This window comes from Lygodium microphyllum, chromosome 11, assembly GCF_053477565.2.
Source record: "Lygodium microphyllum isolate KBCC chromosome 11, Lygodium_microphyllum_v1.1.10, whole genome shotgun sequence".
NCBI classification, from domain to species: Eukaryota; Viridiplantae; Streptophyta; class Polypodiopsida; order Schizaeales; family Lygodiaceae; genus Lygodium; species Lygodium microphyllum.
In genome coordinates, this window is record NC_141145.1 from 147243966 (window position 1) to 147262769 (window position 18804).

The following is an 18804-nucleotide window of genomic DNA, read 5'->3' on the forward strand; positions in this document are numbered from 1 at the left end:
TCAAGAAGTACTACCCTCCAAGTCATCTAGAGCATAAGCCTTTAATGTATAGGCCTGGCATCCCTATGAGAGTCATCTAGAGTATGAACCTCTAATGTATAGGCATGACATCCCCATGAGAGTCATCATCATCATTGTTGCAAAATAGACTCGGTATGAATAGTTGGAACAAGAAGAATAAGTCAAATAGTACTCATCCAAGCAAATCTAATCATGTGCATCACAAAGAACCCTGCAACTTTTATGTTATAAACTTGACTCTTAGGGTGAACTTGTCATGCCTACTTATGAGTTAGGTTGATTGTTGCAAAGGGATAGGTTACTATAAACACTCCCATTGATGAAGGGCACGACTTCAATACTCTATCATATAATTTATGGGATTAAGTTGCATAACCAAAATTAGTGTCCACAAACATGAAGCTAAATCTTTATGGATTCATATCTATGATATGCATGTCAAATGCTCCCTTGATGGAATGATTTGGGTAGCCCATCAAGAGATGGTTTTAGGAGATGCTTGACTAGGATTGCTTAAGTCCACCTTGTAGGGAAAGATCCACTCTATACCCATGAGGATTGACTTGAATTCAAGACTCCTAAACAATACTATGCTCACCTAATGGTTCATCTAGCACTGGTCATTGAGTAGCTACTTGTGCAAATCAACTCAAATCAAAGTAGACTAGTGTTATACTTGGTTCAAAGAGGGTGAAAAATGAGGGGGAGCTAATGCTTCAACCCCTCTATCCATGAGGTAAAGTCTCACCCTATCCTAGGTTGGCAAGGGTTAGGTTAATACCCAAGGATTTACAGCCAAAGCACCTTGGCACCCTATTGCCCCTTAACCTAATGTCCTCTTTATGGAGAGGCCACTCCCATCCTAGCACAGTGTAGATAAAACTAACCCCTTGGTGAAGGGCTCCACTACTAGCTTTAGGGGAGACCTAAGCCAAACAATCACTTTGAATATTCCATAAGAGTCAATAAACTTATCTTTGGCTAGGAAAACTATCTCTTAAGCTTTATCTTTAAAAAAAACTAATTCAACAAACCAAAACAATGTTCTTTGAATACTTCACAAATTATACATAATCTACAACTTATTCTTCCCTCGAGTGTAATCACATAAAGTGATACATGCCACTCTCCCTAGTGTTCCTCATTAAGGTAAAGTCCCTCATATTACCATGTAAATGTGGACTAAGTTGCTATTCAAGTAAATCATGCTAGTATAACCTTTGGTTTTACTAAAGAGTAGCTTAGCTTTAACTATTATATCACTTATCCTTCTAAGCATTTGCTTACCATTCTAAGGTGGAGTGTACGAACTTGCTTCTGAATCATCCTATTCATGCACTCAGCCGCCATACCATTCTAGGGTGGAGTGTATGAACTTGCTCGTGAATCATCCTATTCATGCATTCACCCGCCATACCATTCTAGGGTGGAGTGTATGAAGCGATCAAATAATATGTAGTATCCCTCTCATCACAAAACTACTCAAAGGCTCTAAAGACATATTTACCCCATTGTTTAACCTTAGGCATTTTAGCCTATACCTAGACTAGTCCTCAACCAAAGCAAGCCAACATTGAAATGTACGCAAGACTTTTGATTTTTGCTTAATAGGATATGCCCAAATCTTATGCATATAGTCATCAATGAAAGTAACGAAATATTTCTGCCACCTAATGACTAGCAGGGCGTGGGACCACATACATTCAAATGAAGAAGAGCCAATGGCTCACCCATGTGTGTCATTCCAAACTTTTTATGCGTATTACGTATCTGTCAACCATATAAACAATGATCACAAGACTCAACGTACCTATAGTCAAGGAGCAAAAGATACTACAAATGGGTAAGCATTTTCATTCCTTTCAAGGACATGTGCCCAAGGCAATGATGCCATTGAGATACATGTGGAACTACATTCACTGCCAAAATATGGTCAACTGACCCGGATACAAGTAAGGGGCAGAGAGTATTGGACTTGGAACCATATGTAATGACAAGATTTCCATGGGTAATCTTCCATGAGGAATCACAAAAAGAAACTACAAAACTTGCATCATCCAAAGTGCCAGAAGCAGAGATAAGGCTCTTCGTGAGAGCGTATATATACATCATGAAGAGTAAACATGCAACTTGAACCAAACTATAGTTGGACATCACCAATACTAACTATTTGCAATGCCAGGTTAGTACCCAAACAAACAAATCCAGTTGCAATAGGAGTAAAACCACTCTCAATGATGAGGGGTCACATGAAAGAAGGCCCTTGAATCTATCAGTAAACACTGAGTATACCCTAACAAAGTATCAAATAGCTGTGAAGTATGAAGAGAAGATGCTGCAAGTATGAAATCATCATCAAAATCATTCTATACAATATTAATCTCTTCAATCTTAATGCCTAACTTGCTAAGGACAATGTTGCGGTCATTATTTTTGTCTTATACTTTACCCTTGTCCTTTTCCTTTTGTTAAATGCTGAAATGACTTGTTTTTTTTGTTGATTTTTATTGTTTTTGAGGGCTGAATGGTTGATTTTACATGATGATTGATTGGTTTGGAAGTGATTTGAGAGTGTTTTGGATAAGGTGGAATGGTTTTGATAAGCTTATGATGTTTTTCAATAGAGATATGAGGTTTTGTGATGTTCTGCTATGTTTTGTTGATGTCCTGATAGTGTCTGATTATTTCTAATAGCTTCTATTTTGTTTTGTTTTTCTTTTGTATGGAAGGATAGAGTAATGATTGATGAATTTTGAGGTTGTTTGAAAGCTCAATAAATGGTTTTTGATGATTTTTTTTTTTGTTTTAGTTGAGCTGGATGCTTTCTATTGAGCTTTTGTAGAGCTTATGTTCCTGTTTTGTTTTGATCTGTATGCCTTTGTAAGTGTTCTGTTGGATGAGGATGTAGTATGGGAAAGTTTTCTAGACTTGGAAGGAGATGAATGCAAGTTCAAAAGAGCTTAAGGAAGTGGAAGAAGTGGCTGCTGAAGACTCAAGAGAAGACTTGAGTGAAGTGACAGTAGTGAGCTGTGAAGAGTCACTGTAGTGGCTCTGGTGACCTTTCATATCATATATACCTCTTGAAAGGGGTATCCACAACCAAAGAAGGGTTATTGCGAGTGATTATTGAGTATTATAGTGTGAGGATATGATGTACTATTGAGAGAGAGAGAGAGAGAGAGAGAGAGAGAGAGAGAGAGAGAGAGAGAGAGAGAGAGAGAGAGAGAGAGAGAGAGCCAATTCTATGCAAAACAATGTCTCTATCTATGAGAGATTGTGAGAGAAAGCTATGGGATCTTTGAAGATGAGTCATATGTGATATTTTTCCATTCAAAGTGGTATATTGATTGTGTTTTTATAGTCTATTAAAGAATTCTATGAAGAATATGAAGAGCATGATGGATTTTGTTAAAGTTAAAGCCATGGGAGAATTATTTCTATGAAGCTGCATGAAGATTTATTGTTCTTGGTGTTCTTTTCTTTGTTGAGATCATATCAAATATAAAAAGGATAGTTGTTGATATTACAAAATAGATTTTCTTGTAGTAGAATCCCTAGTTTCTTGGTGTCTTTTTTAGGGCTTCGTATTTTTGGTGTGTAGCCGGGGAAAACTGCCATCAACAAGCATTAGAAGAGGTTGAAAATGAAGGAAATGGCATTGCCAAGAAGATAAGAATTCAATGAATGCATGAAAAGTTCATTTTAACACTGAAGGACTGGATATTCTCATTGCCAAAACCACTTTTTACAAGAAGTTCATACCACAATGGCAGAAACATATCACCATCTTGATGTATGTTCTATATGGTGGACTATTTCCTCTCCCTACTGAAGCAACATAGATGTGTGCATTTTGGTGGCAAATTGTTTGGGAACAAATTGAAGTACAGAAACAAAGAGAATGATCATCCATGGGAGATTTTGCATTCATTGAGAAGTTTCCAAGTGGGAGATCGTGAAGAAGCTTTAGGAGTCGTGGTTAGTTCCATTCACAAAAACAAGAAAGAAAAGAGTTGGAATTTGTTCATGGATGCTCAACAACAGGACACGTGTGGGACGCATGGTGCACTTATAATCTTTTGTTTGCCCAATTAGCAACCCACTGGAAGTTGGTGGATAGAGTATTTTTCACAACATACACTGTTGAAACCATTAGAAGTTGGCATTACTATGATGATGGCATCACAACGATCCTCAGAAGAATGAGTTTTGACACTTTTAGAGCGGAATATCTTCCCCTTTATAATAGACTAAAAGCTGAATTTAGAGATGTTGAAAAGAAGGAAGTAGAAGAAATGTTAGCCAGAGAGTCCTCCAAAGATTGAAGCCCTCTCTGATTCTATTCTGATTGAGCACAGACCAACTAGGTGGAGCTAACTCCCTGATGAATGACGCAATCAAAAGACAAGCATTAGAATGAGTGCAAAGGTACATGAGAAGAGAGAAGGCAAAAATCAAAGGCAAGAACGAACTAGCAATAGAAGCCTCCTTTGACACCCTAGCAGTACTCTTTACAAAAGTCCCCATGGTGACTCAAGGTCCCCTTCCTAGTTAGATCCGTCCTGGAAATATTGATAATAGGCCAACAAATGCACTCCCATTGCCCATTTTTAAGGGAGAGTACAATAAAGACCCTGGTCTTTATATAATAGAGTTTACAGTAGCATGTGTGGCTAATAATGCTAGAACCCTTGAGCATTGGTTGGCAACATTCCTTGCCACTTTCAAAGGTGCGGCATTTAAGTGGTATGAGAGACAAGCAACAAGAACTTTTGGCACGTGGAACAACCTGAAGTGGCCTTCCTCACTAAATTCAAGCATGAAGGTTTTGAAGAGTGGATGCGAGAGGAGTTTATGAACCTAAGTCAGTCCTTTGGTGAACGAGTAGAAGCTTATGTCTCATGAATGGAATCCATACTGAAGAGATGGACCAACCATCATTCAGATGAAGGCATCTAGAAGGGAGTTTTCCTTAGAGGCCTACAACCAGAAGTTCACAAGTTTGTGGAATTAAGAAGACTAGCCAATCTCAGTGAAAGGTGCAAGACTATACGATAAAGCTAAAGCAAGCTTGTCAGTGACCTCAAGAAGAGGAGTCCTACCTCCTCCCATGCTAGGAACGATATATCCACCAAACGTAGTCCCCGGGATAGTTCCCTACCCCTATCCTTAGATACAAACAGTGCTATAGTACAATGCATTGAATCCACAATGACCGTAGATGACAATGCCTCAAATAGTGGTTCAACCACAATAGTAGTGGCCTTAGACAATTTCCCCAATGGTGACTCAATAATAGTGGAATCCTACCAACCGGAATCAACAACCCCCAGTCTCAACAACAAAATAGGAGATCTGAATTAGAACCAGAATAGAGGACCCTCTAGATCAACCCAACCAGTGTATGCAGTAATTATAGAAGCTTCCCAAAACCCTAGTACAAGTCTTGCAGGAAGTGAAAATATGAAGGACTATTTGTCCAATTCAGTTGCAAGCATAAAGAAGGAGCTTATGGATGTAAGTACAAAACAGCTTGAGACACGCTGAAGATGAATACCACCAACATATCCACTCTTGCAGGAGGTGGAAGAGATGTGATGCGGTCTAATACATGGTATGGAAAATGCCATCAAGCGGGAGAGTGTGTGCAATAAGCAAGCCTTTTGAGTGAGCTTTTCTGGGCAACCTCCATTTCTTGTTCCACATAGTCCACTTATTCCACCCCTTGATTTTTTTGACCTCCACCATCACTACCACAACAGCTTCCTCCACCACCACCACCACCACCGCCGTTGCTGCCACTACCGCCACCACCACCATAGCTACCTCTTCCACCATCTTTGCCGATGCCATTACTATTGCCACCTCACTATCATTATCCCCACCACCTCCACAATTGCCACCACTACCTTCACACACACACACACACACACTCTCTTAGTTTCTCCCTCTACATGTATATTCTCTTTTTCTCTTTCTAGCACACGATCAAATAGCACTCCATCTCATGTAAACAATTTCTCTCTCTCTAGCACGTAACATGGATTCATTAATGTGATCACCTTGAAAGAATGGAACACCATGGCCCACACCTCTCTCTCTCTCTCTCACGAATTACTCCATGTCTTTACTCTCTCTCAGCTTAGGGTTGTACATGTAATTTCTCCCTCTCACTCTACAATCTCTCTCTCACTCCCTCACACACACACACACACACACACACACACACACACACATCTTAGTCACTCACTCACTCTCCATGTTTATCTCCCTCTCTCTCTCATGCATGCGATCAATCCACATTGTATCATAATGCCTTACATTAGATTATGGCATGTGTTGTAACAAACACTTCTCTTAAATCCTAAATACATCACACACACACACGCACACACGCACGCACGCATGCACACATGCACATAATGTGAATGCTTGGGTAGCCACTCGATGTTTTTAGATGTTTAATTTCAATGCATTGATACCTCCCTCCCCTCCCCCTCTCTCCAACAAATATGATATAAGACCATTCATACAGGTAATCCAAATGTACATTTATATTGTGTTAACCCTAGAAAATGTGCTTTTGCTTGTCAAATTAAGCGAGAAGTTGTAGAGAGAGAGAGAGATGGGGAGGAGAGAAAATATAGAGAGAATAATTAGTGAAAGATGTGAGAGAGAGAGAGAGAGAGAGAGAGAGAGAGAGAGAGAGAGAGAGAGAGAGAGAGAGAGAGGGGTGACGTGACATCAATTGCACACAAGCCATACAACCTTCGCACAAGTGTCAGTGTTAGGATTCAATTAACGAGATGTGAGGAACTCGGTTGCCTTCCTATAATCATCAACAGAGCATGAGATAGAGGAGGGGTTAAGTGTGATTGATTTCCCTTTCATCAACTGAGAGGCGAGGATTCAAGGACGTTTTGACACTTGGAGATAGGTATATTCTCATTTTCTTATGTATACATGGGACGTGCCTCCTATGCCATCACTCGATACCTCATTCTCTTTGGCGCACTGCACAATAAGGCTCCCTGGCTTTCCTTCTTGCACCTATGCCAAATGGGTTGGCACTCACTGATGCACCATCACAACTGTACACATTGACATACTCCCTTTGAACCATTCCCTTTGTTGATTCCTAAACTGGATGTGAGCTATGGGTTTCACTCATTATTCTTTGAGTGACGTGTGCTATGGGGTGAGTGATTGATCTATAATTTTCACATGAGTGATTGTCGAGATTGAGAGCTGTACACCTCACCAACATTTCAACACCAAAGCTACCTCCCTGGGTGCTACTGCGTGGTCCCTGCCATGCTGGATGAGTGCGACATGGCGATTTGTGGAACTTCCTATCGACGACTACGATCCTTCATGTGATAATGATGGTTTTCCTCGATCATCTACAAAGTGGGCTAAGTTTTCTAACCCTACCCCTTTTGATTTCAAGAGTCAGTCATGTTTTAAGTGTGGGGACGTACGTCTATGGGTTATGATCCCATGTTAGGACCCTATCGCATTGTTAATCTGAGCTATGATGGTCTTAAGTGTGGGGATGCATCCCTGCACATTTGCTGTGCATACCCTCATGGACACATCCCTATTGGACGATTTGAGTATACCATGTCTTGGTCCTGCCCTAATGGGTTCCCTTCCTAACCCACCCATCCTCTTTTCAGCCCGTCTTGGGGTTCCTTGTGTCTAGTTGCCTTTTACCCTTGTTTTGCTGCTTTTCCATGTGAATGCACCCTACGTTCACCAAACTTCCTATCTGACCTTACAGCCTTGTTTGTGCCTTTGAACTGGCTACTTTTCCTTTTTATAGCTCCCTGTTCTAAGCCACGAATCATGAGTTATTGATTTTTGAAGAATTTTCTATCCATTTAACATGCTTTCATATGAATGCATCTTCTTTGCTTCGGAACAACAATCTGATGTGACAATCCTGACCTACACCTTCCTCAATAAAATTTTCACTTTTCTTACCCATCATTTTGATGTACAATTTGTTCGTTATTAATTTTTTCGTAATTTCGAGAATTCTTATGTGTATTTTTAATCATTTTTCCATGTGAACTTGCCTTAACCACCTCAAAATTCAGTTTTGATTTGATTGCCCTATCCGGCTTGCTCCCTTACACAATTTTACTTTTTCCCCCATCCTATTCCGATCCACTGATTTTATTTTATTAAATTTTTTGTGAATTTTTGTGTTTATTTTTCTTATTTTTCCCATGTGAATGCCCTCCTAATGCCATTATAACTGCGTTTTGACTTGATGCCCTTGTCCCATAAGCTTTTCCTAACATTTTTTGTTTTTGTTGCCCTCAGTTCCAATGCACGAATTTTTTCATATTAATTTTCAACTTTGTTTTTATTAGTAATTTTGCCATTTTTTCCATGCAAATGCACTTTACCGTCCTTGGCACCTTACCTATCCTGTTTGCCATCTTTGTGCGGATATTCTTTGTGTTCACCTTGCTGGGTTTCGATTATCGGATCTTTACAGATTAATTTTTCTTTCTCATTTTGGGTGTGTTTTTATGGTTTTTCCCATGTGAATGCATTCCATTCTTGTTGGAACTGCATGCTCGTCTGCCACGCCTATCTGACACATTATTATGTATACTCTTTCTTCTTTCTGTGTTTCATTCCGGCAGTCAAAATTTTTAGAATGATTTTTTCTATGATTTTACATTCTAAAATTACGTGTGATTGCATGTGCAAATTCCTGCTTTCGGCTTCTTAGGTGCGTCGATGCATCCATCCCACCATCCTCCATCCACATGTGTTCCCGCACGCCCTCTCAGTCCCCGTACTGCAAAATTTTTACCCTCGTTTTTCTATGATTTTACATTCTAAAATTACGTGTGATTGCATGTGCAAATTCCCGCTTTCGGCTTCTTAGGTGTGTCGATGCGTTCGTCCCACCATCCTCCACCCACATGTGTTCCCGCACGCCCTCCCAGACCCCGTACCGCAAATTTTTTACCCTCGCCCGCCGTTGACGCTCATTCTTTTCCCAAAAAAAAAAACACCTTAGTGACCACTCCCCTAGGCGGCAGCCCCCCCCCCCCCCCCCCCCCACATCTTCTATCTCTCCCCTCTGACCTTCTCCTCCTTCCTCTTCTCCCTCTCCCTCCTCCCTAGCCATCCCCACCCGTAGAACTCCTTTGCGGCCTCGCCACCGTCTCCTATTGGTCGTTGTTTGGCCGCATTGCTTGGACGAGACTGCCACCACTCGCCACTGGCCGAAATAGCGCCATCGTACACAGCATGCCGCCCCCAGCCGCTTGTTGACTTACATGCCACCACCCGTTGCTACTGGTCGAGAACATTGCCATCGTAGGAATGCCTACCGCCCGTTGTTCGCGGCAGTAGCACCATCGTGTGACGCCTCTCCTACCTCGCCCTCCCCTCCCTGCCCACCCAAGGTATCCCCCCTCTCTAAATTTGATTTTTTTTTTTGGTTACAAAATACATAAAAAGACAAAACCACATATAAGCCACCCAGCTTACCATTAAATTTAATTTAAAAAAACATACAATTAGAAAAAAACCAAATAGAATACTAAAAAGGTTTCCACCCACCTTCCCTTTATATGTATGTTTGTGATTGCGGTTGTTCACGTGCGAGGACGTGCATGCGGTTTTTTTGTGGGGTGATGTGCCAGTTGATGTTCACACACAGATGGAATGCAACGCGGGTACATTTTTTGAATTTTAAATCGTTTAAAATTGAAAAATAATTAAAAACACTAGAAAATTTACAAAAATCCATAAAAATACCAAATAAATATAAAGAATTTCAAAAAAATTACTGAAATAATTTGATAATTTTTGAAAAAAAAATCTAATTGAAAATATCAATAAAGAATTGAAAAATAATTTAAAACCTTTAATTTCATGAAAATTTACTAAAAAAACTTGAAAATGATTTAAAAATAAAAAATTTCTGTGTAACCCATCTAAATGGCACCTCGAACCCCTTTCCTGATCTAGTATGTGCCTTTGGTATATAGCATGATTATTCCTTGTTGCTAGATTTGGACCTTATTTGCTAAAGTGGGATTATCCAAGTTTGTGGGCCTTTCCTTACCACTAGTTTTTCCAGATGATCCTAACATCTGTGATCAATTTTTAACCTCTTATAGTAAGAGATCTGGTCCTGTTTGTGGTATAACTATTCTTATGACACCTAAGAGTCTGGGCAAGGCTCTTTCTTTGCCATATTGTGGGAAGTCCTTCCTTATTACCTGCGAGTTGTTCTCCAATGAGGATATTTTGAAGCTCTTATAGAAGCAAACTCTAGATGTTTTGGATCCAAAGAAGGTTATTACCACGTTAGGGATCAATGTCTCTATGATTTCCAATTCCCTATGGAAGCAGTAGTGTCAATTTCTTTAGGATAGGTTTATGCATGTTGTCTCATAACCTCTCCAAGGAGTTGTTCACAACTTCTCGTATGGCCCTCAAAGGTATTACCATTGATTGGAGTACCTATCTCCTGGCAAAGATGGATCAACATTTCATTAGAGCTACTAGAGGAAATACTAATGTCATATTTGGATCGTACCTTCATGTATTCCTGATGCATGCTGGCCCTCCAAAGGAAGTACCTTTACCTCCAGTTAATCCTCCAGAGGTTCCTCCTCCCTCCTCCCCATGAAGATGATGATGTGATCATTGAGGATGATGATTCTCCCCCACCTCTAGTCATTCAAAGAAAGCACCTGAAATGAGCTGTTGAATTAGTGATAGTTCCTACTCCTCCAGTTCTAGTTACAATTCTTGCTCAATCTTGCAACACATTGCCTGCATTTCTTCAAATGCCAAATCTTTTTAGAGCCCATAGGGATGGTATGCTAGACATTTCTATTCCTTTTATGCAATGCCTGGTAATAGGAGATGCCATTCCTTTTTTGTGCAAGGATATCCAGAGTTCAATTGAACTTTCAGTTAGTGCATGTATCCGATAACTTTCTTCTTCTTTTTATGAAGAAGTTCAGCGATATAAAGAGGAGCTGTATAAAAAGATCGTGATACTATTGGAACAACATCAAAGAAGAAAACATTCGGAAGATTGTGTTTAATACAAGGTATAGTCATTATGAGTTTGTTGTGATATCTTTTAGATTGAGTAATGTTTTTGATTCTCTCAAAACACTAGTATAGGAAAAAATTAGCCCTTGCTTTGATGTGTTTATCCTTGTTTCCTTTGATGATTCTAACTTACTCCAAAGAAGAGCAAGAATATGAAGAAAAACTCTAGATTTTGTTAGAGACATTAAGAACACACAAGCTTTATGCTAAAAAGAGCAAGTGGGCATTTTTCAAGAATCAGAACCTTAGATTCATAGTATTTGAAGAAAATAAAATTAAAAAAGGTATATGGAAAAGCAAAAAAAGGTGGCCCGTCGACTGAAGAAATAGGAGGACAAAAGGCCAAAAGTGCAAGGACAACCTTAAAACTTCAGGGTGAGTGCAAAAGAGAAAAGACACATTATAAATGCAAAGGCGCACCCTAAATTTTTGTAAGAGAGTGCCAGGGTCCCTCTTATGCAAATTGCAAATGTAGATGGGCATGGATGAAGGCACAATGCAAATAGGAAGGGAATAGAAAAAGAGGACCTGGGCTAAAATGGCTAGGCATGTAAAAAAGGGATTGGTGCCTAAAGGGGATTAGGGTTTTGCATAAAAGGCAAAAAGTAAATGAAGAAGCTCATTCTTGTGTGTGCACAAAACTAGCTCTCTTTTTCTTCTTCTTCTTGCTTGCTTGCTTGAGCTTGTGCTTAAGAGAGGGAGTGTGAGGGAGTGAGTGTATGAGGATGAGGGATTGTGGTGGAGAAGCTCTCTATCTTCTCCTATCTTCTTCTTCTTCTCTTGTCTCATGCACAACAATGGAGCATGGAGCTTGAGGATCTAAACTTGCACCTTGGATCATGGAGCTACTAGAGTGCTTGAGGGAGGAGACAACTCAATCCAGCATGGAGGTAAGCTCACTACACTCTAAGCATGTACGCCTATGTGAGAGGTAGCCATTGCACTTAGCTTGAAATGCTTAAAGCAATAAGCGGTCCATGGGACTTGGCAGTCGAGCGAGAAGCTCCCATATTTTGGTTCCATTGTCAGAACCAACATATTCGAGCTTTGAGTGCTTGTGCACTCCAAATCGAGTATTGAAGTAGGGTTTGCCCCATACTAGTGCTTGAGATAGGTAGGAAGCAAGGGAGTTGAAGACATATTTGATCTCCTTTACAAGTAAGTTTTTCTAGTTTGTGGATTTAGGTAAGTAGATTGGAGTAGTGTAAGTGGCTACTTGTCATTTGGATGCATTTAGGTAAAACACACAGTAGGGTTTCTGCTGTAATAGTAGGCCCAAAGCAGGGAAAAGAGAGTTTAAAGGCAAGCATTAGGACATCAAACAGAGAGAAGGAAAAAGTAAGAGGGCAAGAGAGAAAGGGTTTAAGAAGCCAAGAGGGCAGAGAGATAGCTCATTTGTGTGCATTTAGTTGAGAGAGAGAGAGAGAGAGAGAGAGAGAGAGAGAGAGAGAGAGAGAGAGAGAGAGAGAGAGAGAGAGAGAGAGAGAGAGAGAGAGAGAGAGAGAGAGAGAGAGAGAGAGAGAGAGAGAGAGAGAGAGAGAGAGAGAGAGAGAGAGAGAGAGAGAGAGAGAGAGAGAGAGAGAGGGGGCAAGAGCACATATTTGTTCATCGATTCATTTTTCCACATCCCCGAGCACCCTACTACAAGTATGCTCTGAATGTCACAACCATTGATGCTTATTGATCCTAGTTAGGACCCTGGTTGCAATGTTAGGATAGGTGCCATGAGTATTTAAGTCATTTTTTGTTGTTTTGGACCCCTAGATGTCGCAATTGGATGGATTCCACAGTCGTTCGAGTCTCGCTATCACTTGGACAGTCTGAGTTACAAGTCCACTCGGACAACCACAAAATTGTCCGTATTCGAGACTCGGACTCGAACCTTGGTCTTGATTCGGCCATTCACTCAGACCCTAGACCTAATTCGGCCTCGGGTAGCCCTTCACTTAGACTCGGACGGGTCGAGCGCCAAGCCACTCAGTCTTGAATAGTCCAAACCTGACTCAAATGGTCCAAGCTAGGCTACTCGGACTTGGGTAGGCCACTTGGACACTGTCACTTAGATAGATTGTACAAAAGCCAAATTCTAGCAAATTGGACCCACCTAGGCAAAGGCTAAGCCCAATCTAGACAACATCCCCATAGGCCTCCAAATGCATGGAATGGCTCGTAGGACCACTAGACTCACGAATCGTGATCTAACAAATTGAGAAAATGACTACAGCATTGACCCTTAGTCCCACTTGATAGAGACCCATACTAACTGTCCAAACTTGCTACCCCTCAAAACCACACATCTATACACCATAGAGACTAGAATGAACTAGCTAGAGTGGCTGTCACCCGCATAAAAGGATCGGGACAAGAGTGTGATGCACTGTATTGTTTTTGTTGAATTTACACAACTTCATGAATTAAATATTTGACGTGTACGAGAAAAGTTGAAAGCCTGATTTTGCACACCACACTTTAAGGAGCACACCAGTAGAATACGAGTGCTTGTAACATTGAGAATTGTTTTGAATAACAAGGAAGTCACACGAGATAAGATGAGCTTAATGAACCCACTAGTAGGAGGAGACCCCAGACATCGAATAGTGGCCAAGGACACCAATTGCTAAATACTGAGAGGCTTAAATTGTTGAACTGCTTTGGGAGCAATAGCGACAGACATGATTAGGGACGTAGCTCTACTCGACACTTGATCGATAGCCTAGTTGCCCAAGAAACTAGCAACATGTTTGGAACCATAGCCAACCTAAAAAATAACAAGCTTAACTTGGGAGAATTCCTAGTCTACATCTAGCAACTGATGACTTGGTATGACCTGCAAAACAAAATGGAGCATCATGGTAGATCAACCAAGAACATCATAGCCGTGAGGAAGAGTGAAAGTTGGGAAGGAGAGCACTACAAGGCATAGCTACCTACAATCAAGAGCAATGAGCTCAAAAGATGAGGCAATACATAGAAATGTGTGAAGTCCAATGTGTTTTAGCGCTCGCCAACCAAAATAGGATAGGATCAAACAATGAGAGAGAGAGAGAGCACTAGAAGCCGACCTTACATTGAGGAGCTTCTTATGAAGCGACTCTTAGACAACATAGCTGGTGTAGAGGAGAGTAGAGTAGCTCTAGCAACTTCATTGCTAGCAAGACTAGGAATCACCATGAATTCTAGAAGCCAGACCAAGTAACGTGTGGTTGCAAAGCAACTCGACAATTGACAATGACCCATATAGCCTTGTGGAGTAGTTTGAGCAAGTATGTGAGGCTAACAACCTCATAGACTTTGTTCAATGCACACAAGCTTTCAGACTTTGCCTAGGAGACAAAGGACATATGTGGTATACTAGTCTAGACAATGGCAAACGTAATGATTTCAATAACCTCAAGATTCTCTTCATTAAGAGATTCTTTGAGGTGAGATATTCTAACAACCTCAACGTCAGGTTGATGAACATCAATCAAAAGGACAAGGAGGATATCCGAGACTACTTCACCCACATGTGAAGTCTCTTTAAGAGAATCCTAGCCGCAGAGTGACCTAGCAAACGAGCGGTCTCCACTATGTTCATAAGCAGGATCTAAAGCAAAGAGCTTTACAAGGCATTGGTGAGCAACTCAACCCTACAAAGGGATGTCCTAGCTAGGGTCCTTGAAGGAGCCATATGAGTGGATGACCTACTCAAGGAGAGGAGCTTGAGATTCACAATCTGAGACAACATTGTCTGTAGAACCTTAGAAAGGGCTATGACCATTGGTGAAAGATCTAACCATAACACCTATGATAAGAGAAAGAGTGTCGACTAGAGCTAGGAGTTGGTGGATGTGAAACTAGAGTTGGTGGCTTCAAGAAATGATGAGAAGGCCCATACAACCTCATGTGTAGTGCATGCATTGCGGAGGAAACCATCTTTTGGTTGAGTGCATGGATCCCATATCTCTACCCTGTGCCAAATTGTGGTAGGTTTGGCCATGATGCAATGCATTACCGACTATTGAGGCAATTGTCATACTCACAGTCATATAATCAGCCTTACTACCTAGGGAATAGATCATAACCTTTCAGGAGGGCGGTTCCGCTAGCTCTCCCAGCACCCAACGATTCAAAACCAGCCATCCCTAGGATGTGGACATCAACTCCACAGGGATACCTAGACCATCTAGACCCATCCATCAAGCAATGCTCTAATACATTATGTAGAGGAGCCGAATGAGGACAAAGCATATGTAAACCCTTACATCTTGTACCACAAAGAGGGCAATCTCATCTTGATGGTTTTCAAACCAGTGCTGGTGATGGTGTTGGGCAAGGGAAGAGGTAGAGATCTAGGAGGATAGAACTAGGAGCCTATCGCATATTGGACTTGTGGTCACCTAGGACACATCTCATCATGATGCCTAGAAAGGGAGCAAGTCAATCGAGAGAATGCCAACCTGAGATGCCTTGAGTGTGGGATCACGCACTTGTATGTCGAGTGCTCTAATAGGCAGAAACATTTCATTACTTTGACTATTGTGACATCCATACCATTGGGACTGTTCAGAGTTGAAACACTTGATGGCGAAGCCACACCAATTCCATTGAATATCGTGACCCAAGCACAAGTAAAGTAGGTCGGTATTTCATTATCCAGACCTAGCAACCTCAAAGTAGCTTTAATACGGAAGAAAATTAGTAGAAGAAGAAAAAAGAGGGCTAAGATGAAGATTATGCTTAAGACATACAATGCCATCATGTTACCAAAGGGGAAGCAAGTCATGGACGTAGAAGTAGAGACATCTGCTTCTAAGACAACAAAAAAGGGAAGTGCCAAGATTGGAGAATATCTCGATCCAAGGTACTAATTGGAAGTAGTGGATGAGATCAAGGAGTGGGTGAGAGAAGCCCAAGCGCACCTAACTTGATCCAAAACCCATTATCAAAGACAAGATTGATGAGCTCTCTAGTATGAGCACACCGGTCTTGCCTAGTTCAAATCAAGAGATGCATCTGCACCCCACGATGTAGCACCGCATAGCTAGAGCCTAGATGCCACAGATGGGCAGATTGTCCAAGATAATTGGCAAAAGAGTGTAGAGCCTAATGAAAAGTAGGCAGTTGGCAACTTACTCACGACATTGATATCAGTCCTTATGACTTTGCCTTTGGGAGAATTGCATAGGCAGAATCCATCTTTATGGCAAGTGCTAAAGCAATGGGTAGAAAGACCAAATGAGCTTGGAGTGGTCAACTTTCTTGACCATGATGCAATAACGCATATACCGAGCTTAACCTTGAACTCAGTGCCTAAGTCTTTGCATGTAAGTGCCTTTTGGGAAGGCATTGAGATGCATGCAATCTTTCCTCTCAATGCATTAGGAGATGTCACAAGAAAGGGGATCGTAGACACAGGAGCAAGAGTTAGTATACTCATCCATGTAATCCTGAAGGCTTGGGGGAACCCACCTATGGAGACTGCAAGGTTTAATGTTACACTAGCCAATGAAATGAGAGTTAGGCCACTTGGGGTACTAAACAACTGGCCCTTGAAGATAGTAGGAGTCCAGTTCTTGGAGAACTTCATAGTCATGAAGGAAGTGGATTATGACATCCTGCTAGGCCAGCCTTGGATGCAAAATCACGAGTGATAGAAGACTGTGGCAAGGGTCTAATGTTCTTAAACAATAGATCGGAAGCCGTGAGAGTCGAGATTGATACTTGGAAGACCACTTCGGTCGACCTAGATGCCATCTTCGCTATCTTGAAAGGAGACTCGCATGTCAACAATTCCTATGGACCCACTAACAAAGTATATCCCTTGCCCCAAGGACGAGCAAGATTGGATGCAAGTGCTAGCCACCATTGATTTGCCATTCTCAGTTGAAGAGGAGGATTATAAACAGGTTGCCAAGGTAGCCTATTTGGCGAGTCCCACAAAATCACACCATCTCAACTATGCCGAAGAGTAGGGTCCCACAATCACTACTGCTTTGCATGATGGCTAAGAGCTCTAGCAATCGACCAACACCAGTGCACCCACCACACGAGCCTCTAATGTGGTTTACACTAATGATGGAATAAGCTTGGGTAATATTCCGGACCCCCACCATTCGACTTCAGGCTAAAATGGTCCACATCCTTTTCTCAAGCTAGAGATATAATGCTCTTATGAACAGAATATGCGTACCATTGTCGGAGAGCTTTGTAGCCAATGCCCTGGGTGAGATAAATTGGAATGCCTATATCCCGAAGACAATTCATGCATCGATAAAGGTACTAGCCACACCACCAAGGGTGGTAGAAGGGGAGTCTTTGCGGCTACCACATCAGAGTCCAAAAAAAAAACTACCTCCAACGTTTCAGCTGTAGGCTTTGGAGAAGTGTTAATTGCCATAATTTAGGAAGCTTTTTTGGAGGCAAAAAGACAAGTAGCAAAGAAGACAACAGAGATACCTCCACTCGAGAGGAGCATCGTTCTCTCACCTTAGCAAGCCCAACCATCTCGCTTTTAGCAAGAGAATAGGGAGAAGACAAAGTCCACAAGGAACATTAGGACAATACTACGAAGTGAGTTGCTAATGAAAAGGAGAATGACCAATTGCCTCAACAACGAGAAGCCTTGAGCAAGAGGACATTGATGAGTAGAAACTTAGAGTTGTTAAGCCAAGGGAGAAGAAAAATATCACTCTCAAAATCCCCATAAGGAGAACTTGATCCACCTCTGAGGAAAACAGGGAGTTGTAAAGGGTGGAGGAGGAATTGAAGAGATTAGAAGAAGAGCATTGGAAGAGGTAAGAAGAGGAGGAAGAACGACTAAGGTAATAGGATGAGGAGGAGAGTGCCCTAGCCATTCTGAGATCCGTGGAGCAGTCCTCTCGATCATTGGAATTGGCAATGATAAGCCCAACAAGAGAGGACGTGCTAGGCAGCATGAGCATAGCAATTGAAGAAGTGGGACCAAGACCAATGCTGATAGGCAAGGGTAAAGCCCTGCTACACACCTAATCCCACCTGTCATTACTGCACTAATCACCCCAACACAAGGAACTACGGAAGGGCAGTCAATGAAAGAAATTGGGTGCAATACTTGGTTAGCAAAGTCCGAGAATTTGCATCTACACGTAGGGAAGAAGCCCCCTCTTCTACAACCACAAGTACAGTCAGAAGAGCAAAGGGCTACATGGAAAGCCATGCATTCCTTAGCAGATCTCTTAGGCCCCCTCGAAATGTAGCTACTACTGAAGAGCATCAGGATGATGTCTAGCATGCTCCCTCCCAATATATCTCACAAAAAAGGGAGGAAGGGGGGAAGAAAAAGAAAAAAGAAAAAGGAAAAAAGAAAAGAGAAAACAAAGAAAATACCCACATGAGCAAAAATAAAGAAACAAAGAGCTTCTCATGTAACATTAGAGTGTCACAAACACCCCACCTAGGGTTTCTCAAGTTAGATGCGTCCAATGGCCTTAGTCGGTCCCCCTAGCCCTCTCTGTCCTCCCCACTTTACACTTGGGGCACATCAAGGGTAGGACACACCTAGGGAGTTTTGCACTCAGACCTGTCTCCCTAAGTCACATCCAAATTACCTCCCCTTATACACAAACTGGGTCCTCAAGTGTGGGACAATAGCATAGGCTTCCTTGCGGTTTTGACCCAACTCTTAGTTTCATTGGCATGGACACCCCACACTGCACGGTG